The sequence below is a fragment of the Cavia porcellus genome, unplaced genomic scaffold (genome assembly GCF_034190915.1).
Source record: "Cavia porcellus strain 051 isolate PalLab524CR breed Dunkin Hartley unplaced genomic scaffold, mCavPor4.1 scaffold_24, whole genome shotgun sequence".
NCBI lineage: Eukaryota > Metazoa > Chordata > Mammalia > Rodentia > Caviidae > Cavia > Cavia porcellus.
In genome coordinates, this window is record NW_026947507.1 from 58,186,443 (window position 1) to 58,208,270 (window position 21,828).

The window sequence follows — 21,828 nt, forward strand, 5'->3', positions numbered from 1 at the left end:
GTGTGAATCGGAGGGTCTGAATAAGTATAGGCAGTGAGTAGCAATGTAGGATGGAGAAAAGCACCACGGGTGGTCAGCATGGGGAGGTAGGAAACATGCAGTGGCAAAGAAGGATAGGTTTCTGAAAAACATCGGGGGTGGTGCGCATTGTATGGGTGTGTAACATTACATTCACTAGTAGGAGAGAGAAAAACATCACGTGGTGGTGTGAATTGGAGGGTCTGAATTAGGATCGGCAGTGAGTGGCAATGTAGGATGGAGAAAAGCACCACGGGGTGGTCAGCATGGGGAAGTCACGAAATATGCAGTGGCAATGTAGGATAGGTTTCTGAAAAACATCGTGGGGTGGTCCGCATTGTATGGGTGTGTAACATTACATTCACTAGTAGGAGTGAAAAAAAACATCACGGGGTAGTGTGAATCATAGGATCTGAATTAGGATAGGCAGTGAGTGTCAATGTTGGATGGAGAAAAGCACCACGGGGTGGTCAGCATGGGTAGGTCCGGAAACATGCAGTGGCAATGTAGAATAGGTTTCTGAAAATCAACACGGGGTGGTGCGCATTGTATGGGTTTCTAACATTACATTCACTAGTAGGAGTGAGAAAAACATCACGGGGTGGTGTGAATCAGAGGATCTGAATAAGGATAGGTAGTGAGAATCACTGAAGGATGGAGAAAAGCACCACGGGGTCGTCAGCATGGGGAGGTAGGAAACATGCAGTGGCAATGTAGGATAGTATTCTGAAAAACATCGCAGGGTGGTGCGCAATGTAATGGTTTCTAACAGGTCATTCACTAGTAGGAGGGAGAAAAACATCACGGGGACGTGTGAATCATAGGATCAGATTTAGCATAGGCAGTGACTGGCAATGTAGGTTGGAGAAAAGCACTAATGGTTGGTCAGCATGGGGAGGTCAGGAAACATGCTGTGGCAATGTAGAATAGCTTTCTGAAAATCATCGAGGGGTGGTGCGCATTGTATGTGTTTCTAAACGGCCATTCACTAGTAGAGTGAGAAAAACATCACGGGGTGGTGTGAATTGGAAGGTCTGAATTAGGATTGGCAGTGAGTGGCAATGTAGGATGGAGAAAAGCACAACGGGGTGGTCAGCATGGGGAGGTCAGGAAACATGCAGTGGCAATGTAGGATAGGTTTCTGAAAATCATCATGGGGTGGTGCGCATTGTATGGGTTTCTAACATTACATTCACTAGTAAGACTGAGAAAAACATCAAGGGGTGATGTGAATCGGAGGATCTGAATAAGAATAGGCAGTGAGTAGCAATGTAGGATGGAGAAAAGCACCACGGGGTGGTCAGCATGGGGAGGTAGGAAACATGCTGTGGCAATGTAGGATAGGTTTCTGAAAAACATCGCAGGGTGGTGGGCATTGTAAGGGTTTCTAACAGGCCATTCACTAGTAGGAGTGAGAAAAACATCACGGGGAGGTGTGAATCAGAGGGTCTGAATAAGGATAGGCAGTGTGTAGCAATGTAGGATGGAGAAAAGCACCACGGAGTGGTCAGCATGGGGAGGTAGGAAACATGCAGTGGCAATGTAGGATAGGTTTCTGAAAAACATCATGGTGTGGTGCGGAATGTAAGGGTTTCTAACAGGCCATTCACTAGTAGGAGTGAGAAAAATATCACGGGGTGGTGTGAATCGGAGGGTCTGAATAAGGATAGGCAGTGAGCGGCAAAGTAGGATGGAGAAAAGCCCCACGGGGTGGTCAGCATGGGGAGGTGAGGAAACATGCAGTGGCAATGTAGAATAGGTTTTTGAAAAACATCGCGGGGTGGTGCGCGTTGTATGGGGGTGTAACATTACATTCACTAGTAGAAGTGTGAAAAACATCACGGGGTTGTGTGAATCGGAGGGTCTAAATTAGGATAGGCAGTGAGTGGCAACCTAGGATGGAGAAAAGCACCACGGGGTGGTCAGCATGTGTAGGTCAGGCAACATGCAGTGGCAATGTAGAATAGGTTTCTGAAAAACATCGAGGGGTGGTGCGCATTGTATGGGTGTGTAACTTTACATTCACAAGTAGGAGTGAGAAAAACATCACGGGGTCATGTGAATTGGAGGGTCTGAATTAGGATAGGCAGTGAGTGGCAATGTAGGATGGAGAAAAGCACCACGGGGTGGTCAGCATGGGGAGGTCAGGAAACATGCAGTGGCAATGTAGGATAGGTTTCTGAAAAACATCACGGCGTGGTGCGCAATGTAAGGACATTCACTAGTAGGAGTGAGAAAAATATCACAGGGTGGTGTGAATCGTAGGGTCTGATTAAAAATAGGCAGTGAGTGGCAATGTAGGATGGAGAAAAACACCACGGGGTGGTCAGCATGGGGAGGTCAGGAAACATACAGTGGCAATGTAGGGTAGGTTTCTGAAAACCAACGCGTGGTGGGCATTGTAAGGGTTTGTAACAGGCCATTCCCTAGTAGGAGTGAGAAAAACATCACGGGGTGGTGTGAATCGGAGGGTCTGAATAAATATAGGCAGTGAGTAGCAATGTAGGATGGAGAAAAGTACCACGGGGTGGTCAGCATGGGGAGGTAGGAAACATGCAGTGGCAAAGTAGGATAGGTTTCTGAAAAACATCACGGGGTTGTGCGCAATGTAAGGATTTCTAACAGGCCATTCACTAATAGGAGTGAGAAAAATATCACGGGGTGGTGTGAATCAGAGTGTCTGAATAAGGATAGGCAGTGAGTAGCAATGTAGGATGGAGAAATACACCACGGGGTGGTCAGCATGGGGAGGTAGGAAACTTGCAGTGGCAATGTAGGATAGTTTTCCGAAAAACATCGCGGGGTGGTGGGCAATGTAAGGGTTTCTTGCAGGTCATTCACTAGTAGGAGTGAGAAAAATATCACGGGGTGGTGTGAATCGGAGGGTCTGAATAAGGATAGGCAGTGAGTGGCAATGTAGGATGGAGAAAAGCAAGACGGGGTGGTCAGCATGGGGAGTTCAGGAAACATGCAGTGGCAATGTAGGATAGGTTTCTGAAAAACATCGCAGAGTGGCGCGCATTGTAAGGGTTTCTAACAGGCCATTCACTAGTAGGAGTGAGAAAAACATCACGGGGTGGTGTGAATCGGAGGGTCTGAATAAGGATAGGCAGTGAGTAGCAATGTAGAATGGAGAAAAGCACCACGGGGTGGTCAGCATGGGGCGGTAGTAAACATGCAGTGACAATGTAGGATAGATTTCTGAAATACAGCGCGGGGTGATGCGCAATATAAGGGTTTCTAAAAGGCCATTCACTAGTAGGAGTGAGAAAAATATCACGGGGTGGTGTGAATCAGAGGGTCTGAATAAGGATAGGCAGCGAGTGGCAATGTAAGATGGAGAAAAGCACCACGAAGGGGTCAGCATGGGGAGGTCAGGAAACATTCAGTGGCAATGTAAGATAGGTTTCTGAAAAACATGCCGTGGTGATGCGCATTGTATCGGTGTGTAACATTGCATTCACTAGTAGGAGTGAGAAAAACATCACGGGGTGGTGTGAATCATAGGATCTGGATTAGAATAGCCAGTGAGTGGAATTCAAGGTTGGAGAAAATCACTACGGGTTGGCCAGCATGAAGAGGTCAGGAATCATGCAGTGGCAATTTTGGATATGTTTCTTGAAAACATCGTGGGGTGGTGCGCATTGTATGGGTGTGTAACATTACATTCACTAGTAGGAGAGAGAAAAACATCACGGGGTGGTGTGAATCATAGGATCTGAATTAGGATAGGCAGTGAGTGACAATCTAGGATGGAGAAAAGCACTACGGGGTGGTCAGCATGGGGAGGTCAGGAAAAATGCAGTGGTAATATAGGATAGGTTTCTGAAACACATCTCGGGGTGGTGCGCATTGTATGGGTGTGTAACATTACATTCACTAGTAGGAGTGAGAAAAACATCACGGGGTGGTGTGAATCATAGGATCTAAATTAAGATAGGCAGGGAGTGGCAATGTAGGATGGAGAAAAGCACCACGGATTGGTCAGCATGGGAGGTAGGAAACATGCAGTGGCAATGTAGGATATTTTTCTTAAAAACATCGCGGGGTGGTGCACATGGTATGGGTGTGTAACATTACATTCACTAGTAAGAGTGAGAAAAACATCACGGGGTTGTGTGAATCGGAGGGTCTGAATTAGGATAGGCAGTGAGTGCCAATGTAGCATGGAGAAGAGCACAACGCGGTGGTCAGCATGGTGACGTCAGAAGACATGCAGTGGCAATGTAGGATAGGATTCTGAAAAACATCGCGGGGTGGTGCACATTGTAAGGGTTTTAAACAGGCCATTCACTAGTAGGAGTGACAGAAACATCACGGGGTGCTGTGAATCATAGGATCTGAATTAGGAAAGGCAGTGAGTGACAATCTAGGATGCAGAAAAGCACAACGGGGTGGTCAGCATGGGGAGGTCAGGAAACATGCAGTGGCAATGTAGAATAGGTTTCTGAAAATCATCATGGGGTGGTGCGCATTGTATGGGTTTCTAACATTACATTCACTAGTAAGAGTGAGAAAAACATCAAGGGGTGATGTAAATCGGAGGATCTGAATAAGAATAGGCAGTGAGTAGCAATGTAGGATGGAGAAAAGCACCACGGGGTGGTCAGCATGGGGTGGTAGGAAACATGCTGTGGCAATGTAGGATAGGTTTCTGAAAAACATCGCAGGGTGGTGGGCATTGTAAGGGTTTCTAACAGGCTATTCACTAGTAGGAGTGAGAAAAACATCATGGGGAGGTGTGAATCGGAGGGTCTGAATAAGGATAGGCAGTGTGTAGCAATGTAGGATGGAGAAAAGCACCACGGAGTGGTCAGCATGGGGAGGTCAGGAAACATGCAGTGGCAATGTAGAATAGGTTTCTGAAAAACATCGAGGGGTGGTGCGCATTGTATGGGTGTGTAACTTTACATTCACAAGTACGAGTGAGAAAAACATCACGGGGTCGTGTGAATTGGAGGGTCTGAATTAGGATAGGCAGTGAGTGGCAATGTAGGATGGAGAAAAGCACCACGGGGTGGTCAGCATGGGGAGGTCAGGAAACATGCAGTGGCAATGTAGGATAGATTTCTGAAAAACATCATGGGGTGGTGCGCAATGTAAGGACATTCACTAGTAGGAGTGAGAAAAACATCACGGGGTGGTGTGAATCGGAGGGTCTGAATAAATATAGGCAGTGAGTAGCAATGTAGGATGGAGAAAAGTACCACGGGGTGGTCAGCATGGGGAGGTAGGAAACATGCAGTGGCAAAGTAGGATAGGTTTCTGAAAAACATCACGGGGTTGTGCGCAATGTAAGGATTTCTAACAGGCCATACAATAATAGGAGTGAGAAAAATATCACGGGGTGGTGTGAATCAGAGTGTCTGAATAAGGATAGGCAGTGAGTAGCAATGTAGGATGGAGAAAAGCACCACGGGGTGGTCAGCATGGGGAGGTAGGAAACTTGCAGTGGCAATGTAGGATAGTTTTCCGAAAAACATCGCGGGGTGGTGGGCAATGTAAGGGGTTCTTACAGGTCATTCACTAGTAGGAGTGAGAAAAATATCACGGGACGGTGTGAATCGGAGGGTCTGAATAAGGATAGGCAGTGAGTGGCAATGTAGGATGGAGAAAAGCAAGACGGGGTGGTCAGCATGGGGAGGTCAGGAAACATGCAGTGGCAATGTAGGATAGATTTCTGAAAAACATCGCAGAGTGGCGCGCATTGTAAGGCTTTCTAACAGGCCATTCACTAGTAGGAGTGAGAAAAACATCACGGGGTGGTGTGAATCGGAGGGTCTGAATAAGGATAGGCAGTGAGTAGCAATGTAGAATGGAGAAAAGCACCACGGGGTGGTCAGCATGGGGCGGTAGTAAACATGCAGTGACAATGTAGGATAGATTTCTGAAATAAAGCGCTGGGTGATGCGCAATATAAGGGTTTCTAAAAGGCCATTCACTAGTAGGAGTGAGAAAAATATCACGGGGTGGTGTGAATCAGAGGGTCTGAATAAGGATAGGCAGCGAGTGGCAATGTAAGATGGAGAAAAGCACCACGAGGTGGTCAGCATGGGGAGGTCAGGAAAAATTCAGTGGCAATGTAAGATAGGTTTCTGAAAAACATCCCGTGGTGGTGCGCATTGTATCGGTGTGTAACATTGCATTCACTAGTAGGAGTGAGAAAAACATCACGGGGTGGTGTGAATCATAGGATCTGGATTAGAATAGCCAGTGAGTGGAATTCAAGGTTGGAGAAAATCACTACGGGGTGGCCAGCATGGGGAGGTCAGGAATCATGCAGTGGCAATTTTGGATATGTTTCTTGAAAACATCGTGGGGTGGTGCGCATTGTATGGGTGTGTAACATTACATTCACTAGTAGGAGAGAGAAAAACATCACGGGGTGGTGTGAATCATAGGATCTGAATTAGGATAGGCAGTGAGTGACAATCTAGGATGGAGAAAAGCACTACGGGGTGGTCAGCATGGGGAGGTCAGGAAAAATGCAGTGGTAATATAGGATAGGTTTCTGAAACACATCTCGGGGTGGTGCGCATTGTATGGGTGTGTAACATTACATTCACTAGTAGGAGTGAGAAAAACATCACGGGGTGGTGTGAATCATAGGATCTAAATTAAGATAGGCAGGGAGTGGCAATGTAGGATGGAGAAAAGCACCACGGATTGGTCAGCATGGGAGGTAGGAAACATGCAGTGGCAATGTAGGATATTTTTCTTAAAAACATCGTGGGGTGGTGCACATGGTATGGGTGTGTAACATTACATTCACTAGTAAGAGTGAGAAAAACATCACGGGGTTGTGTGAATCAGAGGGTCTGAATTAGGATAGGCAGTGTGTGCCAATGTAGCATGGAGAAGAGCACAACGCGGTGGTCAGCATGGGGATGTCAGAAAACATGCAGTGGCAATGTAGGATAGGATTCTGAAAAACATCGCGGGGTGGTGCACATTGTAAGGGTTTCAAACAGGCCATTCACTAGTAGGAGTGACAGAAACATCACGGGGTGCTGTGAATCATAGGATCTGAATTAGGAAAGGCAGTGAGTGACAATCTAGGATGCAGAAAAGCACTACGGGGTGGTCAGCATGGGGAGGTCAGGAAAAATGCAGTGGTAATGTATGATAGGTTTCTGAAAAACATCGCGGGGTGGTGCGCATTGTATGGGTGTGTAACATTACATTCACTAGTAGGAGTGAGAAAAACATCATGGGGTGGTATGAATCATAGGATCTGAATTAGGATAGGCAGTGAGTGACAATCTAGGATGGAGAAAAGCACCACAGGGTCGTCAGCATGTGGAGGTCAGGAAACATGCAGTGGCAATGTAGAAAAGGCTTATGAAAAACATCGAGGTGTGGTGCGCATTGTATGGATGTGTAACATTACATTCACTAGTAGGAGTGAGGAAAACATCACGGGGTGGTGTGAATCATAGGATCTGAATTAGGAAAGGCAGTGAGTGACAATCTAGGATGCAGAAAAGCACAACGGGGTGGTCAGCATGGGGAGGTCAGGAAACATGCAGTGGCAATGTAGAATAGGTTTCTGAAAATCATCATGGGGTGGTGCGCATTGTATGGGTTTCTAACATTACATTCACTAGTAAGAGTGAGAAAAACATCAAGGGGTGATGTAAATCGGAGGATCTGAATAAGAATAGGCAGTGAGTAGCAATGTAGGATGGAGAAAAGCACCACGGGGTGGTCAGCATGGGGTGGTAGGAAACATGCTGTGGCAATGTAGGATAGGTTTCTGAAAAACATCGCAGGGTGGTGGGCATTGTAAGGGTTTCTAACAGGCTATTCACTAGTAGGAGTGAGAAAAACATCATGGGGAGGTGTGAATCGGAGGGTCTGAATAAGGATAGGCAGTGTGTAGCAATGTAGGATGGAGAAAAGCACCACGGAGTGGTCAGCATGGGGAGGTCAGGAAACATGCAGTGGCAATGTAGAATAGGTTTCTGAAAAACATCGAGGGGTGGTGCGCATTGTATGGGTGTGTAACTTTACATTCAGAAGTACGAGTGAGAAAAACATCACGGGGTCGTGTGAATTGGAGGGTCTGAATTAGGATAGGCAGTGAGTGGCAATGTAGGATGGAGAAAAGCACCACGGGGTGGTCAGCATGGGGAGGTCAGGAAACATGCAGTGGCAATGTAGGATAGATTTCTGAAAAACATCATGGGGTGGTGCGCAATGTAAGGACATTCACTAGTAGGAGTGAGAAAAACATCACGGGGTGGTGTGAATCGGAGGGTCTGAATAAATATAGGCAGTGAGTAGCAATGTAGGATGGAGAAAAGTACCACGGGGTGGTCAGCATGGGGAGGTAGGAAACATGCAGTGGCAAAGTAGGATAGGTTTCTGAAAAACATCACGGGGTTGTGCGCAATGTAAGGATTTCTAACAGGCCATACAATAATAGGAGTGAGAAAAATATCACGGGGTGGTGTGAATCAGAGTGTCTGAATAAGGATAGGCAGTGAGTAGCAATGTAGGATGGAGAAAAGCACCACGGGGTGGTCAGCATGGGGAGGTAGGAAACTTGCAGTGGCAATGTAGGATAGTTTTCCGAAAAACATCGCGGGGTGGTGGGCAATGTAAGGGGTTCTTACAGGTCATTCACTAGTAGGAGTGAGAAAAATATCACGGGACGGTGTGAATCGGAGGGTCTGAATAAGGATAGGCAGTGAGTGGCAATGTAGGATGGAGAAAAGCAAGACGGGGTGGTCAGCATGGGGAGGTCAGGAAACATGCAGTGGCAATGTAGGATAGATTTCTGAAAAACATCGCAGAGTGGCGCGCATTGTAAGGCTTTCTAACAGGCCATTCACTAGTAGGAGTGAGAAAAACATCACGGGGTGGTGTGAATCGGAGGGTCTGAATAAGGATAGGCAGTGAGTAGCAATGTAGAATGGAGAAAAGCACCACGGGGTGGTCAGCATGGGGCGGTAGTAAACATGCAGTGACAATGTAGGATAGATTTCTGAAATAAAGCGCTGGGTGATGCGCAATATAAGGGTTTCTAAAAGGCCATTCACTAGTAGGAGTGAGAAAAATATCACGGGGTGGTGTGAATCAGAGGGTCTGAATAAGGATAGGCAGCGAGTGGCAATGTAAGATGGAGAAAAGCACCACGAGGTGGTCAGCATGGGGAGGTCAGGAAAAATTCAGTGGCAATGTAAGATAGGTTTCTGAAAAACATCCCGTGGTGGTGCGCATTGTATCAGTGTGTAACATTGCATTCACTAGTAGGAGTGAGAAAAACATCACGGGGTGGTGTGAATCATAGGATCTGGATTAGAATAGCCAGTGAGTGGAATTCAAGGTTGGAGAAAATCACTACGGGGTGGCCAGCATGGGGAGGTCAGGAATCATGCAGTGGCAATTTTGGATATGTTTCTTGAAAACATCGTGGGGTGGTGCGCATTGTATGGGTGTGTAACATTACATTCACTAGTAGGAGAGAGAAAAACATCACGGGGTGGTGTGAATCATAGGATCTGAATTAGGATAGGCAGTGAGTGACAATCTAGGATGGAGAAAAGCACTACGGGGTGGTCAGCATGGGGAGGTCAGGAAAAATGCAGTGGTAATATAGGATAGGTTTCTGAAACACATCTCGGGGTGGTGCGCATTGTATGGGTGTGTAACATTACATTCACTAGTAGGAGTGAGAAAAACATCACGGGGTGGTGTGAATCATAGGATCTAAATTAAGATAGGCAGGGAGTGGCAATGTAGGATGGAGAAAAGCACCACGGATTGGTCAGCATGGGAGGTAGGAAACATGCAGTGGCAATGTAGGATATTTTTCTTAAAAACATCGTGGGGTGGTGCACATGGTATGGGTGTGTAACATTACATTCACTAGTAAGAGTGAGAAAAACATCACGGGGTTGTGTGAATCAGAGGGTCTGAATTAGGATAGGCAGTGTGTGCCAATGTAGCATGGAGAAGAGCACAACGCGGTGGTCAGCATGGGGATGTCAGAAAACATGCAGTGGCAATGTAGGATAGGATTCTGAAAAACATCGCGGGGTGGTGCACATTGTAAGGGTTTCAAACAGGCCATTCACTAGTAGGAGTGACAGAAACATCACGGGGTGCTGTGAATCATAGGATCTGAATTAGGAAAGGCAGTGAGTGACAATCTAGGATGCAGAAAAGCACTACGGGGTGGTCAGCATGGGGAGGTCAGGAAAAATGCAGTGGTAATGTATGATAGGTTTCTGAAAAACATCGCGGGGTGGTGCGCATTGTATGGGTGTGTAACATTACATTCACTAGTAGGAGTGAGAAAAACATCATGGGGTGGTATGAATCATAGGATCTGAATTAGGATAGGCAGTGAGTGACAATCTAGGATGGAGAAAAGCACCACAGGGTCGTCAGCATGTGGAGGTCAGGAAACATGCAGTGGCAATGTAGAAAAGGCTTATGAAAAACATCGAGGTGTGGTGCGCATTGTATGGATGTGTAACATTACATTCACTAGTAGGAGTGAGGAAAACATCACGGGGTGGTGTGAATCATAGGATCTGAATTAGGAAAGGCAGTGAGTGACAATCTAGGATGCAGAAAAGCACAACGGGGTGGTCAGCATGGGGAGGTCAGGAAACATGCAGTGGCAATGTAGAATAGGTTTCTGAAAATCATCATGGGGTGGTGCGCATTGTATGGGTTTCTAACATTACATTCACTAGTAAGAGTGAGAAAAACATCAAGGGGTGATGTAAATCGGAGGATCTGAATAAGAATAGGCAGTGAGTAGCAATGTAGGATGGAGAAAAGCACCACGGGGTGGTCAGCATGGGGTGGTAGGAAACATGCTGTGGCAATGTAGGATAGGTTTCTGAAAAACATCGCAGGGTGGTGGGCATTGTAAGGGTTTCTAACAGGCTATTCACTAGTAGGAGTGAGAAAAACATCATGGGGAGGTGTGAATCGGAGGGTCTGAATAAGGATAGGCAGTGTGTAGCAATGTAGGATGGAGAAAAGCACCACGGAGTGGTCAGCATGGGGAGGTCAGGAAACATGCAGTGGCAATGTAGAATAGGTTTCTGAAAAACATCGAGGGGTGGTGCGCATTGTATGGGTGTGTAACTTTACATTCAGAAGTACGAGTGAGAAAAACATCACGGGGTCGTGTGAATTGGAGGGTCTGAATTAGGATAGGCAGTGAGTGGCAATGTAGGATGGAGAAAAGCACCACGGGGTGGTCAGCATGGGGAGGTCAGGAAACATGCAGTGGCAATGTAGGATAGATTTCTGAAAAACATCATGGGGTGGTGCGCAATGTAAGGACATTCACTAGTAGGAGTGAGAAAAACATCACGGGGTGGTGTGAATCGGAGGGTCTGAATAAATATAGGCAGTGAGTAGCAATGTAGGATGGAGAAAAGTACCACGGGGTGGTCAGCATGGGGAGGTAGGAAACATGCAGTGGCAAAGTAGGATAGGTTTCTGAAAAACATCACGGGGTTGTGCGCAATGTAAGGATTTCTAACAGGCCATACAATAATAGGAGTGAGAAAAATATCACGGGGTGGTGTGAATCAGAGTGTCTGAATAAGGATAGGCAGTGAGTAGCAATGTAGGATGGAGAAAAGCACCACGGGGTGGTCAGCATGGGGAGGTAGGAAACTTGCAGTGGCAATGTAGGATAGTTTTCCGAAAAACATCGCGGGGTGGTGGGCAATGTAAGGGGTTCTTACAGGTCATTCACTAGTAGGAGTGAGAAAAATATCACGGGACGGTGTGAATCGGAGGGTCTGAATAAGGATAGGCAGTGAGTGGCAATGTAGGATGGAGAAAAGCAAGACGGGGTGGTCAGCATGGGGAGGTCAGGAAACATGCAGTGGCAATGTAGGATAGATTTCTGAAAAACATCGCAGAGTGGCGCGCATTGTAAGGCTTTCTAACAGGCCATTCACTAGTAGGAGTGAGAAAAACATCACGGGGTGGTGTGAATCGGAGGGTCTGAATAAGGATAGGCAGTGAGTAGCAATGTAGAATGGAGAAAAGCACCACGGGGTGGTCAGCATGGGGCGGTAGTAAACATGCAGTGACAATGTAGGATAGATTTCTGAAATAAAGCGCTGGGTGATGCGCAATATAAGGGTTTCTAAAAGGCCATTCACTAGTAGGAGTGAGAAAAATATCACGGGGTGGTGTGAATCAGAGGGTCTGAATAAGGATAGGCAGCGAGTGGCAATGTAAGATGGAGAAAAGCACCACGAGGTGGTCAGCATGGGGAGGTCAGGAAAAATTCAGTGGCAATGTAAGATAGGTTTCTGAAAAACATCCCGTGGTGGTGCGCATTGTATCAGTGTGTAACATTGCATTCACTAGTAGGAGTGAGAAAAACATCACGGGGTGGTGTGAATCATAGGATCTGGATTAGAATAGCCAGTGAGTGGAATTCAAGGTTGGAGAAAATCACTACGGGGTGGCCAGCATGGGGAGGTCAGGAATCATGCAGTGGCAATTTTGGATATGTTTCTTGAAAACATCGTGGGGTGGTGCGCATTGTATGGGTGTGTAACATTACATTCACTAGTAGGAGAGAGAAAAACATCACGGGGTGGTGTGAATCATAGGATCTGAATTAGGATAGGCAGTGAGTGACAATCTAGGATGGAGAAAAGCACTACGGGGTGGTCAGCATGGGGAGGTCAGGAAAAATGCAGTGGTAATATAGGATAGGTTTCTGAAACACATCTCGGGGTGGTGCGCATTGTATGGGTGTGTAACATTACATTCACTAGTAGGAGTGAGAAAAACATCACGGGGTGGTGTGAATCATAGGATCTAAATTAAGATAGGCAGGGAGTGGCAATGTAGGATGGAGAAAAGCACCACGGATTGGTCAGCATGGGAGGTAGGAAACATGCAGTGGCAATGTAGGATATTTTTCTTAAAAACATCGTGGGGTGGTGCACATGGTATGGGTGTGTAACATTACATTCACTAGTAAGAGTGAGAAAAACATCACGGGGTTGTGTGAATCAGAGGGTCTGAATTAGGATAGGCAGTGAGTGGCAATGTAGGATGGAGAAAAGCACCACGGGGTGGTCAGCATAGGGATGACAGGAAACATGCAGTGGCAATGTACGATAGGTTTCTGAAAAACATCGCGGGGTGGTGCGCATTGTATGGGTGTGTAACATTACATTCACTAGTAGGAGTGAGAAAAACATCACGGGCTGGTGTAAATCATCGGATCTGAATTAGGATAGGCAGTGAGTGACCATCTAGGATGGAGAAAATCACAACTGGGTGGTCACCATGGGAGGTAGGAAACATGCAGTGGCAATGTAGGATATTTTTCTGAAAAACATCTCGGGGTGGTGCACATTGTATGGGTGTGTAACATTATATTCACTAATTGGAGTGAGAAAAACATCACGGGGTGGTGTGAATCGGAGGTTCTGAATTAGGATAGGCAGTGAGTGGCAATCTAGGATGGAGAAAAGCACCACAGTGTGGTCAGCATGCGGAGGTCAGGAAACATGCAGTGGCAATGTAGGAAAGGCTTATGAAAAACATCGAGGTGTGGTGCGCATTGTATGGGTGTGTAACATTACATTCACTAGTAGGAGTGAGAAAAACATCACGGGGTGGTGTGAATCATAGGATCTGAATTAGGATAGGCAGTGAGTGGCAATCTAGGATGGAGAAAAGCACCACGGGGTGGTCAGCATGGGGAGGTCAGGAATCATGCAGTGGCAATGTTGGATAGGTTTCTTGAAAACATCGCGGGGTGGTGCGCATTGTATGGGTGTGCAACATTACATTAACTAGTAGGAGTGAGAAAAATATCACGGGGTGCTGTGAATCATAGGATCTGAATTAGGATAGGCAGTGAGTGGCAATCTAGGTTGGAGAAAAGCACTACGGGGTGGTCAGCATGGGGAGGTCAAGAAAAATGCAGTGGTAATGTAGGATAGGATTCTGAAAAACATCGTGGGGTGGTGCGCATTGTAAGGGTTTCAAACAGGCCATTCACTAGTAGGAGTGACAGAAACATCACGGGGTGGTGTGAATCATAGGATCTGAATTAGTATAGGCAGTGAGTGACAATCTAGGATGGAGAAAAGCACTACGGGGTGGTCACCATGAGAGGTAGGAAACATGCAGTGGCAATGTAGGATATTTTTCTGAAAAATATCGCGGGGTGGTGCACATTGTATGGGTGTGTAACATTACATTCACTAGTAGGAGTGAGAAAAACATCACGGAGTGACATGAATCAGAGGGTCTGAATTAGGATAGGCAGTGAGTTTCAATGTAGAATGGAGAAGAGCACAATGGGGTGGTCAGCATGGGGAGGTCAGGAAACATGCATTGGCAATGTAGGATAGCTTTCTGAAAAACATCACGGGGTGGTGCCCATTGTAAGGGTTTCAAACAGGCCATTCACTAGTAGGAGTGACAGAAGCATCACGGGGTGGTGTGAATCATAGTATCTGAGTTAGGATAGGCAGTGAGTGACAATCTAGGATGGAGAAAAGCACTACGGGGTGCTCAGCATGGGGAGGTCAGGAAAAATGCAGTGGTAATTTAGGATAGGTTTCTGAAAAACATCGCGGGGTGGTGCGCATTGTATGCGTGTGTAACATTACATTCACTAGTAGGAGTGAGAAAAACATCACGGGGTGGTGTGAATCGGAGGGTCTGAATTAGGATAGGCAGTGAGTTGCAATGTAGGATGGAGAAGAGCACAACGGGGTGGTCAGCATGGGGAGGTCAGGAAACATGCACTGGCAGTGTACGATAGGTTTCTGAGAAACATCGCGGGGTGGTGCGCATTGTAAGGGTTTCAAATAGGCCATTCACTATTAGTAGTGACAGAAACATCACGGGGTGGTGTGAATCGTAGGATCTGAATTAGGATAGGCACTGAGTGGCAATGTAGGATGGAGAAAAGCACCACGGTGTGGTCAGCATGGGGAGGTCAGGAATCATGCATTGGCAATGTTGGGTAGGTTTCTTGAAAACATCGCGGGGTGGTGCGCATTGTATTGTTGTGTAACATTACATTCACTAGTAGGAGAGAGAAAAACATCACGGGGTGGTGTGAATCATCGGATCTGAATTAGGATAGGCAGTGAGTGACCATCTAGGATGGAGAAAAGCACTACGGGGTGGTCAGCATGGGGAGGTCAGGAAAAATGCACTGGTAATGTAGGATAGGTTTCAGAAACACAACACGGGGTGGTGTGCATTGTATGGGTGTGTAACATTACATTCACTAGTAGGAGTGAGAAAAACATCACGGCGTGGTGTGAATCATAGGATCTAAATTAGGATAGGCAGTGAGTGGCAGTCTAGGATGGAGAAAAGCACCACGGGGTGGTCACCATGAGAGGTAGGAAACATGCAGTGGCAATGTAGGATATTTTTCTGAAAAATATCGCGTGGTGGTGCCCATTGTATGGGTGTGTAACATTACATTCACTAGTAGGAGTGAGAAAAACATCACGGGGTGGTGTGAATCGGAGGTTCTGAATTAGGATAGGCAGTGAGTGCCATTGTAGGATGGAGAAGACGACAACGGGGTCGTCAGCATGGGGATGTCAGAAAACATGCAGTGGCAATGTAGGATAGGATTCTGAAAAAACATCGCGGGGTGGTGCGCATTGTAAGGGTTTCAAACAGGCTATTCACTAGTAGGAGTGACAGAAATATCACGGGGTGGTGTGAATCATAGGATCAGAATTAGGATAGGCAGTGAGTGACAATCTAGGATGGAAAAAAGCACTATGGGGTGGTCAGCATGCGGAGGTCAGGAAACATGCAGTGGCAATGTTGGATAGGTTTCATGAAAACATTGCGGGGTGGTGCGCATTGTATGGGTGTGTAACATTACATTCACTAGTAGGAGTGAGAAAAACATCACGGGGTGATGTGAATCGGAGGGTCTGAATTGGGATAGGCAGTGAGTTGCAATGTAGGATGGAGAAGAGCACAATGGGGTGGTCAGCATGGCGAGGTCAGGAAACATGAATTGGCAATGTAGGATAGGTTTCTGAAAAACATTGCGTGGTTGTGCGCATTGTATGGGTTTCTAACAGGCCATTCACTAGTAGGAGTGAGAAAAATATTACGGTATGGTGTGAATCGGAGCGTCTGAATAAGGATAGGCAGTGAGTGCCAATGTAGGATGGAGAAGAGCACAACGAGGTGGTCAGCATGGGGAGGTCAGGAAACATGCAGTGTCAATGTAGGATAGGTTTCTGAAAAACATCGCGGGGTGGAGCGCATTATAAGGATTTCTAACAGGCCATTCACTAATAGTAGTGACAGAAAGATCACGTGGTGGTGTGAATCGTAGGATCTGAATTAGGATAGGCACTGAGTGGCAATATAGGATGCAGTAAAGCACCACAGGGTGTTCAGCATCGGGAGATCAGGAATCATGCAGTGGCAATGTTGGATAGGTTTCTTGAAAACATCGCGGGGTGGTGCGCATTGTATGGGTGTGTAACATTACATTCACTATTAGGAGAGAGAAAAACATCACGGGGTGGTGTGAATCATAGGATCTGAATTAGGATAGGCAGTGAGTGGCAATCTCGGATGGAGAAAAGCACCACGGGGTGGTCAGCATGGGAGGTCGGAAACATGAAGTGGCACTGTAGGATATTTTTCTGAAAAATATCGCGGGGTGGTGCACATTGTATGGGTGTGTAACATTACATTCACTAGTAGGAGTGAGAAAAACATCACGGGGTGGAGTGAAACGGAGGGTCTGAATTAGGATAGGCAGTGAGTGCCAATGTAGCATGGAGAGGAGCACAACGCGGTGGTCAGCATGGGGATATCAGAAAACATGCAGTGGCAATGAAGGATAGGATTCTGAAAAACATCACTGGGTGGTGCGCATTGTAAGGGTTTCAAACAGGCCATTCACTAGTAGTGGTGACAGAAGCATCATGGGGTGGTGTGAATCATAGTATCTGAATTAGGATAGGCAGTGAGTGACAATCTAGGATGGAGAAAAGCACTACAGGGTGATCAGCATGGGGAGGTCAGGAAAAATGCAGTGGTAATGTAGGATAGGTTTCTGAAAAACATCGCGGGGTGGTGCCCATTGTATGGGTGTGTAACATTACATTCACTAGTAGGAGTGAGAAAAACATCATGGGGTGGTGTGAATCATAGGATCTGAATTAGGATAGGCAGTGAGTGGCAATCTAGGATTGAGAAAAGCACCACGGGGTGGAAAGCATGCGGAGGTCAGGAAACATGCAGTGGCAATGTAGGAAAGTTTTATGAAAAACATCGAGGTGTGGTGCCCATTGTATGGGAGTGTAACATTACATTCACTAGTAGGAGTGAGGAAAAGATCATGGGGTGGTGTGAATCATAGGATCTGAATTAGGATAAGCAGTGAGTGGCAATGTAGGATGGAGAAAAGCACCAGGCGGTGGTCAGCATCGGGTGTTCAGAAAACATGCAGTGGTAATGAAGGAAAGGCTTATGAAAAACATTGCGTGGTCGTGCGCATTGTAAGGGTTTCTAACAGGCCATTCACTAGTAGGAGTGAGAACAATATCACGGGGTGTTGTGAATCGGAGGGTCTGAATACGGATAGGCAGTGAGTGGCTATGTAGGATGGAGAAAAGCACCACGGGGGGGTCACCATGTGGAGGTCAGGAAACATGCAGTGGCAATGTAGGATAGGTTTCTGAAAAACATCGCGGGGTCTTGCGCATTGTATGGGTGTGTAACATTACATTCACTAGTAGGAGTGAGAAAAACATCACGGGGTGGTGTGAATCGGAGGGTCTGAATTAGGATAGGCAGTGAGTTGCAATGTAGCATGCAGAAGAGCACAACGGGGTGGTCAGCATGGGGAGGTCAGGAAACATTCATAGGCAATGTAGGATAGGTTTCTGAAAAACATTGCGTAGTGGTGCGCATTGTAAGGGTTTCTAACAGGCCATTCACTAATAGGAGTGAGAAAAATATCACGGTATGGTGTGAATCGGAGCGTCTGAATAAGGATAGGCAGTGAGTGCCAATGTAGGATGGAGAAGAGCACAACAAGGTGGTCAGCATGGGGAGGTCAGGAAACATGCAGTGTCAATGTAGGATAGGTTTCTGAAAAACATCGCGGGGTAGTGCGCATTTTAAGGGTTTGTAACAGGCCATTCACTATTAGTAGTGACAGAAACATCACGGGGTGGTGTGAATCGTAGGATCTGAATTAGGATAGGCACAAAGTGGCAATGTAGGGTGGAGAAAAGCATCACGGGGTGGTCAGCATGCGGAGGTCAGGGATCATGCAGTGGCAATGTTGGATAGGTTTCATGAAAACATTGCGGGGTGGTGCGCATTGTATGGGTGTGTAACATTACATTCACTAGTTGGAGTGAGAAAAACATCACGGGGTGGTGTGAATCATATGATCTGAATTAGGATAAGCAGTGAGTGGCAATGTAGGATGGAGAAAAGCACCATGCGGTGGTCAGCATTGGGAGATCAGAAAACATGCAGTGGCAATGTAGGAAAGGCTTATGAAAAACATCGAGCTGTGGTGCGCATTGTATGGGTTTGTAACATTACATTCACTAGTAGGAGTGAGAAAAACATCACGGGGTGGTGTGAATCATAGGATCTGAATTAGGATAGGCAGTGAGTGACAATCTAGGATGTAGAAAAGCACTACGGGGTGGTCAGCATGGGGAGGTCAGGAAAAATGCAGTGGTAATGTAGGATAGGTTTCTGAAAAACATCGCGGCGTGGTGCGCATTGTATGGGTGTGTAACATTACATTCACTAGTAGGAGTGAGAAAAACATCACAGGGTGGTATGAACCGGCGGGTCTGAATTAGGATAGGCAGTGAGTGGCAATGTAGGATATAGAGAAGCACCACGGGGTAGTCAGGATGGGGAGGTCAGGAAACATGCAGTGGCAATGTAGGATATTTTTCTGAAAAACATCGCGGGGTGGTGCACATTGTATGGGTGTGTAACATTACATTCACTAGTAGGAGTGAGAAAAACATCACGGGGTGGTGGGAATCAGAGGGTCTAAATTAGGATAGGCAGTGAGTGCCAATGTAGGATGGAGAAGAGCACAACGGTGTGGTCAGCATGGGGATGTCAGAAAACATGCAGTGGCAATGTAGGATAGGATTCTGAAAAACATCGCGGGGTGGTGCGCATTGTAAGGGTTTCAAACAGGCCATTCACTAGTAGGAGTGACAGAAACATAACGGGGTGGTGTGAATCATAGGATCTCAATTAGGATAGGCAGTGAGTGACAATCTAGGACGGAGAAAAGAACTACGGGGTGGTCAGCATGGGGAGGTCAGGAAAAATGCAGTGGTAATGTAGGATAGGTTTCTGAAAAACATCGCGGGGTGGTGCGCATTGTATCGGTGTGTAACATTACATTTACTAGTAGGAGTGAGAAAAACATCACGGGGTGGTGTGAATCATAGGATCTGAATTAGGATAGGCCGTGAGTGGCAATCTAGGATGGAGAAAAGCACCACGGGGTGGTCAGCATGCGGAGGTCAGGAAACATGCAGTGGCAATATAGGAAAGGCTTATGAAAAACATCGAGGTGTGGTGCGCATTGTATGGGTGTGTAATATTACATTGACTAGTAGGAGTGAGGAAAACATCATGGCTTGGTGTGAATCATAGGATCTGAATTAGGATAAGCAGTGACTGGCAATGTAGGATTGAGAAAAGCACCACGCGGTGGTCAGCATCGGGAGATCAGAAAACATCCAGTGGCAATGTAGGATATTTTTCTGAAAATCATGGCGGGTGGTGCACATTGTATGGGTGTGTCACATTACATTCACTAATAGGAGTGAGCAAAACATCACGGGGTGGTGTGAATCGGAGGGGTGAATTAGGATAGGCAGTGAGTGCCAATGTAGGATGGAGAAAAGCACCACAGGGTGGTCAGCATGGGGAGGTCGTGAAACGTGCAGTGGCAATGTAGGATAGGTTTCTGCCAAACATCGCAAGGTGGTGCGCATTAAATGGGTGTGTAACATTACATTCACTAGTAGGAGTGACAAAAACATCACGGGGTGGTGTTAATTGGAAGGTCTGAATAAGGATAGGCAGTGAGTGCCAATGTAGGATGGAGAAAAGCACCATGGGTTGGTCAGCATCAGGAGGTCAGGAAAAAGACAGTGGCAATGTAGAATAGGTTTCTGAAAATCATCGCATGGTGGTGCGCATTGTATGGGTGTGTAACATTACGTTCACTAGTAGGAGTGAGAAAAACATCACGGGGTGGTGTGAATCGGAGGGTCTGAATAAGGATAGGCAGTGAGTAGCAATGTAGGATGGAGAAAAGCACCATGGGTTGGTCAGCATGGGGATGTCAGGAAACATGCTGTGGCAATGTACGATAGGTTTCTGAAAAACATTGCGGGGTGATGCACATTGTATGGGTGTGTAACATTACATTCACTAGTAGGAGTGAGAAAAACATCACGGGGTGGTGTGAATCGGAGGGTCTGAATTAGGATAGGCAGTGAGTTGCAATGTAGGATGGAGAAGAGCACAACGGGGTGGTCAGCATGGGGAGGTCAGGAAACATGCATTGGCAATGTAGGATAGGTTTCTGAAAAACATTGCATAGTGGTGCGCATTGTAAGGGTTTCTAACAGGCCATTCACTAATAGGAGTGAGAAAAATATCACGGTATGGTGTGAATCGGAGCGTCTGAATAAGGATAGGCAGTGAGTGCCAATGTAGGATGGAGAAGAGCACAACGAGGTGGTCAGCATGGGGAGGTCAGGGAACATGCAGTGTCAATGTAGGATAGGTTTCTGAAAAACATCGCGGGGTAGTGCGCATTGTAAGGGTTTCTAACAGGCCATTCACTATTAGTAGTGACAGAAACATCACGGGGTGGTGTGAATCGTAGGATCTCAATTAGGATAGGCACAAAGTGGCAATGTAGGGTGGAGAAAAGCACCAAGGGGTAGTCAGCATGGGGAGGTCAGGGATCATGCAGTGGCAATGTTGGATAGGTTTCTTGAAAACATTGCGGTGTGGTGCGCATTGTATGGGTGTGTAACATTACATTCACTAGTAGGAGTGAGAAAAACATCACGGGGTGGTGTGAATCATAGGATCTGAATTAGGATAGGCAGTGAGTGACAATCTAGGATGGAGAAAAGCACTACGGGGTGGTCAGCATGGGGAGGTCAGGGAAAATGCAGTGGTAATGTAGGATAGGTTTCTGAAAAACATCGCAGGGTCTTGCGCATTGTATGGGTGTGTAACAATACATTCACTAGTAGGAGTGAGAAAAACATCACAGGGTGGTGTGAATCGGAGGGTCTGAATTAGGATAGGCAGTGAGTGGCAATGTAGGATGGAGAGAAGCACCACGGGGTGGTTAGCATGGGGAGGTCAGGAAAAATGCAGTGGCAGTGTACGATAGGTTTCTGAGAAACATCGCGGGGTGGTGCGCATTGTATGGGTGTGTAACATTACATTCACTAGTAGGAGTGAGAAAAACATCACAGGGTGGTGTGAATCGGAGGGTCTGAATTAGGATAGGCAGTGAGTTGCAATGTAGGATGGAGAAGAGCACAATTGGGTGGTCAGCATGGGGAGGTCAGGAAACATGCATTGGCAATATAGGATAGGTTTCTGAAAAACATTGCGTGGTGGTGCACATTGTAAGGGTTTCTAATAGGCCATTCACTAGTAGGAGTGAGAAAAATATCACGGTATGGTGTGAATCGGAGCGTCTGAATAAGGATAGGCAGTGAGTGCCAATGTAGGATGGAGAAGAGCACAACGAGGTGGTCA